The following is a 15538-nucleotide window of genomic DNA, read 5'->3' on the forward strand; positions in this document are numbered from 1 at the left end:
ATGTTCATTTGGCGTGTTGATGTCACATTTCTATGGCTTTTAAATTATGTGAATTTATTATAATTACTTGTGCATGTTATTTATTAAATAAATACAAATTAAAAAATGTTTTCTTGTATATCCTTCCGTACCATGAGATTACGCCTTTGCTAAGCAAAACACAATATATTTACAAAACACGTATGCAGAAAAGACCGCTTTACTTTGAAGTATTGTTTTATGGTTCACAATTCCCAAATTTCTTCCTACCCTCTCTTCTTGTACGTACCAGTGCATTTGTCGCTATCAATGCATCCGGCTCGATGGACCATAAACATCCATCTGTTTAACTGTTTTAAAGAATGGCGGGGAGTTAAAAAAAGTGCCTGAATTCTCTATAATTCTTCTCAAATCAAAGTTGATAGGAATTAATAATCGGTGATAAATATAAGCACAAGAGTGCAGAAAATTGTGTCAGCAATAGTGTGCTTATAAAGTCGACAAAATTATTCATCCATATATTTTTTGTTAAGAAATGTTTTTTATTGAATAAATAGTTAATACATATCAACAAACAAGTCCTGCTAAGCCAATTGAATTGGCTTGTCAACAGGTGCTTAAAGTTTTGTTACATATACATTTTTATAAGTTATAATTTACATCTTTTATCTACAGAATCAACAATTTTTTTCATACATATTAAAGTAAATATTTTTTTCCAATAGCCAATTTTTCACCATATATTTAACCTTATTCATAGACTTACATTGCTTTATAGTGTCAGGTAATAAATTAAATATCTTTGGTATGTTGTATTCAAACGTTCTCTATCCGTATTTATCATTAAATTTCGGAACTATTAAGCCGTCATTGCGCGAGAATCTAGTACTGTATTTATGTTCTAATTTTTCTTTATGCTGCGGGGTAAATATATACTGAATTATGATTTTTCGCCATAGAATAGCCTTAACAGGTAAAATTTTGGCATTCTGAAACAGCAACCGTGTATTATGTCTCTGCTTAAAAATATTAGGGACGACTAGTAATTTTTTTTATTTTTATTTTTATTTTATTGAATATACAAACACATTACAATAATTTACAAATTTAGATATTTCGAGGCTGATTGCGAAAAATTTTGAAATTTCTAACGAAAACTGCCCAACTCAATTGAGAAATTATTTCTCGTGTTTGAGTTGGGGAGTGTTGGGAGTCATTGTGGTTTATAGTTTGTAAAATTTCACTCGTTGATGTAGCTAAAAATTAACAAATAGTTATAAAACTAGATGATAAATTTGATAAACATATTATAATTAAAAAAATAAGAAATTTAATTACAAACTAAAAATATAACTTAAATAATATAATAGTTATTAAACTTACAAAAAATAAGATATAAAAATAAAAATGTACTTATTAGGTACGAACTAATAGAATGTAGGTACAGTACTAGTTGTAAATTGTTCAAAGACGGAGCTGGCAATCTTGTATGAAATGGGTACTTAATAAAATGCAACAACAACAAAGCGGGAAACTGGTGAATCTACATCACATTTGGAGTCGATTTTGTAGTATATATTTTTTTTATTTGAGCTTTCGTTATCGAGTAAATCGAGTTAGAAGATGATTTTTTTTTTTTTTAGTCAAATTCTTATAAATTATTACTGAAGATCAAAGTACCCAACTAATTAAAACTATTTGAAAGTAAAACAAATGAAGAAACTCGGATTTGAAGCATTATTTTGAAATCACCCTTCATTTAACCCGGTGTAATCATAAAATATTTCTGCTCTGCAGGGTTAAAACATCTGTTATTCAACCCTAAACACCAGAAAAAACTTTAACCCTAAAATAGCCGAAAAATTTTTTTTTTTGGTTTTTTTTTTTTTTTTGAAAATGCTCAAATCAAAAAACTTTATGTTTTTTTGGGTTCCCCATGTGGTGTAGATTCTCCAGTTTCCCGCTTGTACTACGAGTTTCCGGACACCGTGTATATGTAGCTTTTTTTTTATAAATTAAATCTTGTTTTTTATATTTTTTTTATTAATCATTAATCAATTTTCCTAAATTCATAAGTGAATTTAGGAAAATTTAATCAATAAAAATTACAAATGAGTTCATATAAAAAATTATTTGAAAAATGTGTCCAATGAAATTAAAACTTGTGATTACCGTTGGGTTTATCTAAAAGTTGTTTGATTTGTGATTTGAATGTTTTGTAATTTTTTTCAGTTTTAATTTTATCCGGAAGGGCATTAAACAATTTTATACCTTGATAAGTATAATGGTGTTGACCAGCACTAGTTTTACATTTAGGAATTTCTATGTTACCACGTGATCTAGATCGGTTACTTATTTTTGTAGAAATTGTTGAATTGAAATGGTCTTTATGAATTTGTAACAGTGCATTCTTTTTAAAAATTTTGTTTAAGCTAAGAACCCTAAACGAGTCAAACAGCTGCGTGGTTGGAAATATCGATGGTTTTCTTAGGATGACTTTCAAAATTAACCTCTGAACCTTTTCTACAGGTGAAAGGTTAGTTTTGAAAGTCCCTCCCCAACCGATTATACCATATTGTAATATGGATTGGGCAAGAGAAAAATATATAATTTTAATCATACTGGATGATAGGATTGTTCTTAATCTAATAAATATATATATATATTAGTTTTCTTACTCTAGTTATAGTATTTTTGATTTGCTCGCTCCATTTTAATTGACTGTCAACTATAACACCCAGATACTTAATGCTATTTTTTCCCGTTATGGGTGAACATTTCACATGATTACATTCTTTTTTATTTTCACACTCGGGAGAGTGGATTTTAATTCGAACATTATTTTCGATATTTTTTTCTTTCAATGAGAATGGGATAAAATATGTTTTCTCAGTGTTTAGTGACAGGCAATTTTGGTCAAACCATATTTTTAGAGTGTTTATGTTAGAATTTGCTATCCTCGTTGTTTCCTCCCATGTTTTTCCCTTTGTTATCAGTACAGTGTCGTCTGCATACGATATGATATCTCCAACTATTGGGAGTGTGAACATATTATTTACATAAATAGTAAAAAGGATTGGACCGATGACAGTTCCTTGCGGAATGCCAAAAGAGGTGGTTTCGGGTTCACTTAAGGTATTATTTATTTTAACATATTGGAGTATCTCATTTAAATAACTTTGAAACCATGATAGCGCTATTCCATCTATTCCAATTTGCTTTAGTTTTTCTATTAGTTTGGAATGTGATATGCTATCGAATGCCTTGCGGAGGTCAATGAAGATACCGAGGCACTTTTCTCCATTATCTAACTTTTGCATGATTTTCGATGTTAGTTTAGCAATTGCATCTTGTGTGCTGAGATTGTCCCTAAAGCCAAATTGATGAGGACTCATTATCTTTTTGTCTTTTATGTAGTCGTTAAGTTGTTTCTTGACAATTTTTTCATAAATTTTTGCTATGTTTGATGTAAGAGCTATTGGACGATAGTTAGAAATATTTTCTTCATCACCCGATTTAAAAATTGGGGTAACGATAGTTTTCTTATAATTATTTGGGAATACACCGTTTTTTAAACTGGTGTTATTTATATGAGCAATTGGTTTACTGATTTCCTTATGTACGGCTTTCAATGTTGTAACCGTTATATTGTCGTATCCAGGACTTGCTGATGCTCTTAAACTTATTATAATATTTTCAACATCTTTGTCAGTGACTGAAACAAAGGTTTGGAAACCATCCCCAGAAAATATGTTTTGTTCTGGTTGGTTAGTTTGTCTATTGTCAAGGATAATATTACGAGCAAGGTTTGTTCCAACATTTGCAAAATAATTATTAAAAACATTACCACATAGTTTTGGGTTTTTTTCGGTGTCAATGGTGATTCCCTGATATGAGATTTCCTTAGGTACTTTTCGATTTGTGTTTTTGTTGGTTATTGTGCTGATGATCTTCCAAAAATTTTTGCTGTCTTGACCAACGTCTTTTATTTTGTCACGAAAGTACTTTTCTTTTGTCAGTCTAATTAGGAGCGTAAGTTTATTTTGATTTTTCTTGTAAAAATTAACTTTTTTTTGGTCGTTTGGGAATTTTTTGGAGTCCTGATAATATTTTTCTTTTTTTCTGATTGATATGACTAATCCTTTTGTTATCCATGGCTTTATTAATCTATGTTTAGATTTTGGTTTATAAACTGTTACTATTGTAGATAACTTTATGTAATCTTGAAAAATTGTTTCGAAATTTTCTGAACATGTATCTGGATTTTCCGATTCAAATACTGATGACCAGTTTTCCGTTTTAAGATTTGTCCTAAAATTTCCAAATTCAAATATTTTTTTTCATATTTTTTTCACCAATTTGATTAGATTTTATATTTCTTTTATCAATATTGTAAACAAATATACAAGTGTAGTGATCAGTAATATTGGTTTTCCATAATATTTACATGGATTTTTCAATGTTATTTGAGTCACATGTGATTGATCCAGGAAGGTGTTTGTCCGATCACATTTCGTGTAGCATTATTTATATATGATTTGTAATTTAGTGATGTCATTACATTTATATAGTCTTCTTTCACTTTACTACATATACTGTCATCAATATTTATATTGATATCGCCAATGACGATATTGCAAGTATCCTTCAGAGTAAGTAATAATTGTTCCATTTCTATTATAAAATTACGTTGATCAGATCCATGTGTGCGATAGATAGCAATAACATGGTGAATGATTTTGTTCACTTTTAAACTCAGTTTTAAGCAGTTCGCTAATTGCATAGTAATTTCGGTAACTGTAACATTGTTGTGTTTATTCAGTATAAACACCGCAATACCACTGCATTTGTTAAAATGAGTTGTAGACGAGTGATATGTATAGTTAGGTATATCGTATCGGGCGTCAGCATTATATATATTTAAATGCGCCTCTGTTAACACAATGATGTCCGGTAATATTTCAAGAAGGCTTAAAGTTAGTAGAAACTCTTCCAGGTTTTTTTGTAAACTTCGAATGTTTTGATGTAGAACAACGAATGCAGTCGGGACTTTATTTAATAAGGCATTACATTGTATTGATTCAAAGCAAGTATACTGTGAAACTTCAGTTAATTTGTCAATTTCCTCGGTTATAAAGTCATCCATGACTTATTCATAGTCGATTCTCTGCTGTGCTATGATGGACATTCTTTTTCGGTAAAGGCATTTTTCGCTATTTGCACTGTGTTCAGTATTATTTTTTGTCCCAACAAAACCATTTTACAATAGCGTTTTGTACAACTTGGACTTGTTTCAGATTGGTTATAGTAGTATTTCCCCATATGGTTAATCCATAAGTTATAATAGATTCTGCCATTGACATATAAATTATTTTAAGTGTTTCAATTGATAGGAAAAAAAATAATGTGTACATTCTGAAAGCAATTGATCTGAGTCTTTTACAGGTTTTTTTTAATATGTTTGTCCCATTTGAAAAAGCAATCTACTGTAACAACAAGATAGACATATTCTTCTAATTCTAAGCTTTCTCATTTACAATTAGTCGGGATATTTTTTATTAATGCAATTAAAATTATGAGAAATAATATTAGGATTAAATTGAAATCTGGCATTAGGTGATCTTATATCCATAACTTTGGTTTTTTTTAACATTTATTAATAGTCCTGCATCATGTGACCATTTACAAAGTTGAATAAAGTCAATTTGCATGAGTTCAATTGCAATTTTTAGATCTTTATGTGATATGACCAATGCCGTATCATCTGCGAATACAAAATGTTTAACAAAAGAGAAAAGTTTTTTTCATTATAGTCATTTCATAAATTATATATAGTGAAAGATAACAACTGACAGAAAGCGGTAAATATTTATTGACACTGATGATATATATTAATTTTATGATATTAACATTAACACTTAAAATATCCGGATTTCTAATATTGTACACATCAAATACGATGCTCCAAATGCACGACACAGTCAGTCCAGGTAAATGACTATTAATTTGTCTTTTTTTACTGCAACGTCACTGGAGGTCATTCGACTCATGATGTTTTAACATTAGCTCCACATAGGAAAATTATTTCCCCCCGGGCCTATGTAACCTTTGGGGATGTTGTGTGGAGGGATTTTTTATGGAAAGTAAGGAGAGAAAGATTTAGGAAGGAAACGGTTCGAGGGGTGTGCAGGAATCTGGAGGTCAATATGGTCAGGAATGACGGACGTATGAGTCAATCTCTCCCACTGCGGTGCAAGGCGATGGGTCAATAGAGTGCTGGGGGGTAAAATAAATTCCCACAGCCAGTTTCTAGTAACAGTTGGTGGCCAGGCGCATCCGCTGCCAATCAACCACTCAACCAATCAACCAATTCGCCGCCGCGAACCACTTGGTGCGTACCATGGAACATTTATTTATTTACGACTATTTTTTTGAGTCGTCAATCCTCCAACAACGGCACCCCCGCACTTTCCTCTATCGATGGAACTCTCTCAAACCAGTGCCTTCCCGCTAACCAGGGTTACTCAGGAGGTAACGGATACGGAGATGAACAATACGTTAATACTACCACCATATCTGTTGTCCATATCGGGGTTTTTTTCTATTCTAGAAAGCATCAAAATCAGTTTGTCCATTCTGTCTGTTATCTCAGGAACCCGCCAACTAAAACTTCGAATATATGGTGAAGGACGAATCATCTGGAAATGACTTGAGCCATAAGTAAGTCCAGACAAGGGGAGATGACTGATGGAGAGTACTTTGTCCTTCTTCCCGAAGGCAGGAAACAGGTACAAACTCTTCAAATTTTCCTTAATTTCATCAGTTTTTTCGAATTTTTAAATTTATTCACATTTTAAATTATTCAAATTGTGTTATGTGTATTATTTGTTGACGCCTTCTAAATGATTTCCATAGCTTGGCTGCGAGACATGTTGCTTATCTAGGAGTAACCAAAGTCCTAACATGTCCTGTTTATTTCCATATTGTGACCTACGAGGCCGACGAGAACGAATATAAACCCAAGATCAGATACGAGGAGAGCCAATCAGGATACGGCAGGGGTCCAGCTAATGGAGGATACTCAAGATGAAACAACGGAGGATATTCAACCATCCCTTTCTGTACAAAAAAAGCCTAAGTATTGAATGCCATGATGTAACGTAATGTTACCATAAGAATTTGGGATATTTTTACCCATTTCTATGTCGCAACATTAGTCTAAATAATTTTAAATTGATTCTTTCACATCTTAATGTATTTAAAGGGAATGCGGAAGATTTAAATATCTTTTTATGTGTCCACCGTCTGGAGCAGCGAGACTATGGCATTCCCAATTGGGATACATTGTGAGGCTGAAGGTAATGAGAAGGGTAAGGTGTGGAAATACCTCGTTATTCAGATCTGGTCACCAAACACGGCTAAAGCCATTTCAAGAAACGTATCTCTTCTAATTGGTGGTCTTACTACACCTGGATGATACTGAAAGTATTATTCGCTCTGGAACCTACAGCAAAAGAGTATATTTTTTATTAAAACACAAATAACATTGTTTACATCACTTTATTTCGATACAAAATCTCAACATGTTTCATGAACCAAGTTCACTTCATCAGGAGCACAAGTATACTAAAGTTATAATTAAAATTAGGTCTAGAAAGAAGAGGTAGAAGGAGTGGGGAGGGGTAAGAGTGGGGGAGGGTTATTCAAAGTAGGAATTAAAATGTCATTAGACGGGAAAGACCGGGTAATTGGGAAAATATTTAAAATGGGGTTTATAAAAATTTTTTGTTTATTAATAATATCTGCTTTCATATTCACGTGTTTTCTTATTTCTAGGATTTCAATTATTGATTTGAGATACCTTGTAACCAGAATGTAGTATTTTAAAACCTGAATTAATATCGAAAGTATGGTCGTTATTTAATAAATGATCCGCAAATTCTGATTCACAGTTTCCCTTTAAAGCCCTAAGATGTTCTTTAATTCTGATCTCAAAGTTTCTATTAGTTTTTCCTATATAAAAGGAATTACAGTCATTACAGTTGAGTTTATAAACACCTGATTTTTTAGTTTGACTATCAATATCTTTATTATTAAGAATATATTTTTTTAATTTGTTATTCGTATAAAACGCCGGTTGAATAGTGAAGGGGATGTTTTTATTTATAATTTTGGAAGTATCATTATCTACAAATAGAATTCTACGCCATTGTTTGTTTGTATCTTTATAAATAGGATAAATATAAAGTTTAAAGAATTTATGTTTAATTTTTTTATTTAGTATTTCATCTATCAATTTATTAGGATAGCCATTATTAGATGCTATTTGTTTTATGATATTTAATTCTGAGATATAATTAGGATCCGACAAAGGAATCGAAATTAATCTATTAAGCATAGAATGGAAAGCTGCGACTTGATGAATTTGGTGACACTACCGCATTAACTTTTTTATTATTATCACACAATTTTTTAATTTTTTTGTCAAGAACAGTTTTCTTTTTGTATGCTTTGATACTAGCTATAGATCTAACTTGATCATCAAACTGGTCCCATTCCAATGGGTGTAAAGCACTAGCCAATTCCATATGTAAGAATTTAAGTTGAAGTTTAATAACATTCCGTTTTGAAACACCTGAAAATAAACAGTATAAATTCCATGATCGAGTGATTAACATGTCTAATCATGAGTTTGCGGAGGAAGAGTTAAAAATTATTAAATAAAGGACTAAATCATAACTTGCATTATAATTCTAATATTAAAAATAGAGAAGAATTAGAGTTGTTGGCAGTAGATATGGACAATGCATTAATAAATCAACCCAAATCGTTCCATTATAAATGTGCTGAAGGGATAAAAAAACATTAACAACAAAAAAACAGTTCCTAATCGGGAAAAGAATATAATTTCTAATACTGACATAAAAATTGCTAAGAATATTTCTAAAATGGTGAGGGAAAAAAATCTGGTTGTTACGAAGGCAGATAAAGGTAACAGTGTTATAATCATGGATAAAGTTGACTATATTAACAAGACAATGGATTTTCTACAAGGGGACAATTTTGAAATAATTCTAAATAACCCTATTAATAAGTGTCAAGAAATGGTGAAAGAAGCGGTTAAACGTTGTAAAAGTGATATCTTTGTAAACTTGAAAAATAACAAAAATTTGATTTTAATTAACCCAAAAATTCCTAAACTTTACAGCCTATTAAAAATACATAAACTGAACAAACCTATTAGGCCAGTAGTCTCTAATTGTAATGCCCCAACTTTTAAATTAGCGTCAGCTATCAATACTGTAATTAATAATGCTAATATATTTCAACCAACATACACAGTTAAAAATTCGTTAGAATTAGTTAATTATCTAAAGGATTTGGAAATTCCTAATCATGCTATGTTGGTTTCTTTTGACGTAGTAAATTTATTCCCTAGTATTCCAATAGAAGAAAGTAAAACCATCATCAATAATTTGTTAAATTCATCTAACTTACAGAAAGACCTTATCCATGACCTCATTTTATTTTTCGAAGTTATTTTTAAACAAAATTATTTTCAATTTAACAATACAATTTTTAAACAAAAGGATGGCTTGGCCATGGGGAACAGTACGAGTCCTTTGATTGCAGACATTTTTATTAATAATTTAGAAAATAAGATTTTTAATAGCGGTGCCTTGTTACTTAAAAATTTATATTGTTGGAAGAGATATGTGGACGACATTTTTTGCATTTGGTTAGGAACAGAAAGACAATTGAACATGTTCTTAAACTCTTTTTTTTAAATAAAATACACAAAAATATTCAATTTACATTAGAAATAGGTATAGATAAGAGTTTAAATTTCTTAGATTTAAATTTAACAATAAAAGGTAATAAAATAGATTTTAATATTTTCCGTAAAGATACGTACACTGATATTGTCATTCATAATTCATCAAATCATCCCTTTTCTCAAAAAGTCGCAGCTTTCCATTCTATGCTTAATAGATTAATTTCGATTCCTTTGTCGGATCCTAATTATATCTCAGAATTAAATATCATAAAACAAATAGCATCTAATAATGGCTATCCTAATAAATTTATAGATGAAATACTAAATAAAAATTTTAAACATAAATTCTTTAAACTTTATATTTATCCTATTTATAAAGATACAAACAAACAATGGCGTAGAATTCTATTTGTAGATAATGATACTTCCAAAATTATAAATAAAAACATCCCCTTCACTATTCAACCGGCGTTTTATACGAATAACAAATTAAAAAAATATATTCTTAATAATAAAGATATTGATAGTCAAACTAAAAAATCAGGTGTTTATAAACTCAACTGTAATGATTGTAATTCCTTTTATATAGGAAAAACTAATAGAAACTTTGAGATCAGAATTAAAGAACATCTTAGGGCTTTAAAGGGAAACTGTGAATCAGAATTTGCGGATCATTTATTAAATAACGACCATACTTTCGATATTAATTCAGGTTTTAAAATACTACATTCTGGTTACAAGGTATCTCAAATCAATAATTTTGAAATCCTAGAAATAAGAAAACACGTGAATATGAAAGCAGATATTATTAATAAACAAAAAATTTTTATAAACCCCATTTTAAATATTTTCCCAATTACCCGGTCTTTCCCGTCTAATGACATTTTAATTCCTACTTTGAATAACCCTCCCCCACTCTTACCCCTCCCCACTCCTTCTACCTCTTCTTTCTAGACCTAATTTTAATTATAACTTTAGTATACTTGTGCTCCTGATGAAGTGAACTTGGTTCATGAAACATGTTGAGATTTTGTATCGAAATAAAGTGATGTAAACAATGTTATTTGTGTTTTAATAAAAAATAAATAATGCCATCACAAAGTGAAAAGCAGTTAGAAGAAGTTTTCTTCGAAAAATTAAAAGAGTATATCTTAAAAAACATTAATAAATCTGTTAAGATTTGTTTGGGCTTGATGAAGTCTTCAATAACAGACGCACGTTTTTTTTTGTTTTTACTGCACAAAACTGCATTTCACTTTATTTAATGTTACAAAGAGTTAAATTATTCCCGACCCGGACAAAACACTTTTACTAATGGTCTGTAGACCATAATGACTGCTTGTTACTATTTTATAGGAGAGAAGAAGTAGGAATCCAGTCGACGAGGCTTTTTATAATCTAACCAAGTAAAACACATTGACAAGCTAATTGTAAACAAACACTGTCAAAGAAAGTCAATTTATAAGGCAAAACATCTGTTTTATCTGTTAGCCCTAGTTTTACCTCTGACCGCTAGGTGCTAGGCAGGAGCCTGTAAAGTAACTGGTGGTGAACTTTGCTAATGGTTCGTACATTTTTAACAAAATCAAATAAAATTTACTTGCGAACGCCGGGATTTTAATCCGCAACCCTCGGATTCGTAGCCAATGATCGTAACCACTCAACATCATCGGGTAGGTCAAATCATCCATACCTTCCAGGCCTCTTATGACTCCAGAATCTTAATTATTTACCCACCTGCAATATTGATTAAAAAATATATTTTTAATTATAGTTTGTTAATTCATATTTCAATATTATTGTTGATTGTTGCAGAATTAATAATATTCATAATAAATTCTTTATTCCAGGATGTGGGGAGGTTAGTGCAATCCTACACATCCCATAGAGGGTATAAGTACAGATAATATTTACATAAAGGAAAATAAATAAAACAGGATAAAATTTAAAATTAAGAATAAAAATTAAATTAAAGCAAAGAAGCACGGGAATCCATCGGATCTATGCTTGTAGGAGTAATTATTTTTCTCCAATGGTCTTCAATGCTCGATCCTGAAGTCAGACGGGATTCTATGAAAAGAATATTTCTGGAATGGTTTATCCTTCCCCTCAGTTCTTCAATCCTGATTCTTAACAGAGCTGTAAATCCTGGAACTCGCCCTTCTGTAAACATTGAGGAGGCACTGCAGTGCCTGGGGAGTTCGAACATCAATCGGTAAGCGTTTTAATATTGCCCCCGAAGCCTTTCCATTGTTATTTTTTTGAAATTAGCCCAGAGCTCGCATGTGTACAGGGTGGTGCAAAAGGCTAAGAAGATCGTCCTTTTCACTCGTGGACTACAGAGCCGAAATCTTCTACTGAGCATGTTACATTTTATACATTTTAGTACACGCCTCTGCCTGTCAATATCTTCTTTCTTCGTTAACTTATTGTTGATGACATGTCCTAGATATTTTGTGGTCTCTACTGTTTTCAGAAGCTCACCATTCAAAAATAAATAAAGTTGTAATATGTTGTTGTGCGGGTTAGACTGTGCCAGTTACAATTATCATTGTTGTTGATTTTTGAAGAGTTAACACTATTACTATTACTACAGCACTATTTATTAAACAAATACCATTTAAAATATTAAATTTTAGTAATTTTCTTAATCTTCTTGTAAACACATATTTGTGGACAATTGAAAATGGATGTTAGTATTGTTAGTAGACCAAAAAATGTCTAACATGCTATTCCCTCGGGTCTTTTCACTTGTCAATAAAATACAAATAAATAAAAAACGTATTCGAAAATAAAAAACTGTTTTTAAGAGGTGATAAAATACGCTTTCAAATTTTGTTATTTGAAATAAACACATAATTTTGGAAATATTACATTTTTTATTTCAAATATAAAAAGTTTCATAAATTGCTCACCTTAAGTTTTTTCAATTATTTACTTAATTTACACAATCCTCTCTACTTCTAGCACTTATAAGAACATACTTTTAAATTTTCTGCGATATCGATGGAGACTTTTCGAGTTTTGCGAGCACATATCATACGCAGGCTGAATTTTTATACAGGGTGTTAAGGGTCGTAATTGACTTACTTTAACCAGTGATTTCTGACGTTATTTGGAGTAAAAATTTTAAGTGAAAGTTTTGTCTCCTGTGACTTTTTTAATGGTTTTTTCCTACAAAAACATAGAAAATCTACAATTAAAGACATAAATTGGTTTTAGACCACTTTAATTTTAACTGCACTCTACCGGTTTCGGAAGCACCCTTCCTTCGTCAGGAGAATATTAAAACTTTTATTAAAGCGATTTTTAATTTTGACGAGCCACAAAGTAAATGCTTATTACAAATTTGACAAAGAAAATCATTTGTAATTGGACAGCTAGTGTCGATGTTAGAGGTCTAGCGGTTAAGCTGTCTAGATATGTGGAAGACTTTAAAAAGAAGAAAATTAAATTAAAAACATCACAAAAATTCACCGGAGCCCAAAATTTCATTTCCATTTTTTGCTCCGAATAATGTTAGGAATCACTGGTTACAGTAATTCATGTGCGTTTCTTAACACCCTGTAGGTATATTATATGATAAAATATCTTTACAAAAACCTTACGGGCATAGTTTTTATAAATTACTTACTTAAAACTTACATTCCTGCAGTGTAGGTAAATTTAATGATAAAAGTATGCATTAAATATACAAGTGTGCACTAAACATACGAGATTAAAGAAATATAATATTTGCTGCTGTGCAATGATTTCAACTGGACGTTGAATTTGTTTTCTTGAATATTTCGAAACGTTTCTCTGTGTTTATGTCCGAATGCATATTTTATTATCTAATCCTATTTAAAAAATCACGTAAAAATGGGTCCCAATGGCTGAGTGGCTTGAGACGCAATTCTCAGTTGTGACTTTTTTTTTCTGTGTCCTGTTCTGTTTCATATTTTGTTTTTAATTATTAGTTTCATCTTCTTTTTTAATAATTCATATCACATTGAATGGTATAACTTTCAAAAGTTATTAAAAAATAAATTCCAGTGAAATCGATTTTTTTTTCTTCTTTTCCTCCGCTGCTCATCTCACTAGAGAATTCCTGTATCGAGATGAGCAGCTTTACAAATAAATTCAATGAAATTAGTAAATCACATAACACATGCATAGATGGATTAAATCGAATATGGAGCTCCTAAGGTGATTCATGACAAAAACCACCACTCTCAGCCAGTATGGATTTTAGTACCATTTTCTTGAATAGATTCAACGAATCTATAGTTTTTATATTTTCACCAAGCATATTATAAAGCAACGGAGCTTTATAAGAAAAACTCTTTTGTCCAAAAGATGTTCTGGTATTCACCGGCTGTTATATTAAAGCAGAACACAATCTAGTGTAGTGATCTTTCGGCAGTATTAATTTACGGAGAGCCTGTATTGTGTACAACTGCCTTATTGACATAAATATGTTTTTACTATATAATAACTGTGACGAATACAAAAAACTTTTCTTATACACATTATTTTTAATAATAATTTTTGTGTAACATTTAAAGGCTGTAGGGTAGTCTTGTGACAAGAACCCCAACATATATCAGTATTTTAAAACATTGATTGAACAAGCGCATATTACACGCTTTTAATGTATAACTATGTCCAATATATTTTTTAGAATCTTGAGGATGTAGTATGTAGCACGATTGTAACATGATTGTTCCATTTTAGATTTCCATCGATTATTAAGCCAAGATATTTGATATTGTCTACTCTTTCCAAAGGTCGACAATTACACTCCTGCACACAAAACTGTATTTTTAAGGAACGGTCCAAAGATGGCTGATTTACAAAGGCAATGCTAAAAGTAATCTATTTTGTTTTGGTGATGTTTAAGGTTAACAGGTTTTGATCAAGCCAAATTTTGACTGGCCTTAATCCCGCCTTGCATTTAGCATAAGTTTCATCCCATGTATCACCAGCAAAACCAAAACAGTTTCATCTGCAAATACAACTGAATACTAGAAAACAGCAGCTTACAAAGGTCGTTAATATATAACAAAAATAAAATTGGACCTAGAACACTACCCTGAGGAACACCATATTAAATTGATTTATTTGAAATAATGTGATCATTAATCATTATGTACTCTATGTCATCTATTTCCTAGATAAGTTCTGAACCAATATTCAGAAGCTTTATTAATAATACTCATTGAACTGAGTTTTTTTAAGAGTAAACCACTGGATACGGTTGTTAGGTTGCAATTCCGAGTTAAGTGCAATTACGCCGTGGAGTTTTTTTACGTGCTGACAGAAAGAGGGAACATTGAGAATTCCAGGACCAAAGGAAGGACTTTAATTATTCTGGTGGCATCCTCTCGTAGCTCCATTTCGTTCCCCTTTCGATATTTTATAAAGAAACTCGCGGCCAGAAATATTTCTGGTATATTCCAAGGGCTATCGAAACAACAGCCATTACTTTTTTTGCCAGCATTTAGAGCTTCATATATTCATATTCATTCCAGAATTTTAAACAAATTCAGTAGGTCATAATAAAAATAATAATTGGAAATTACATTTATTCTTATAGACTTCATCCCGGTGAATAATAAATTACTTAGTCAGAAATCATTCAAAACGATAGCAAACAAAAATATAGGAAAAATATATGTAAAGATAATGTTGTTAATTCTGAATTTGAAATATGAGATCGACAAAAATGACGTTAAAAAAAGCACAATGGCCGAGTGGATAGAGATGTTGTTTCGATAGTACAGAGATCCTGGATTCGAT

This window comes from Hesperophylax consimilis, chromosome 30 (assembly GCF_061612785.1).
Source record: "Hesperophylax consimilis isolate HC1 chromosome 30, BYU_Hcon_1.0, whole genome shotgun sequence".
NCBI lineage: Eukaryota > Metazoa > Arthropoda > Insecta > Trichoptera > Limnephilidae > Hesperophylax > Hesperophylax consimilis.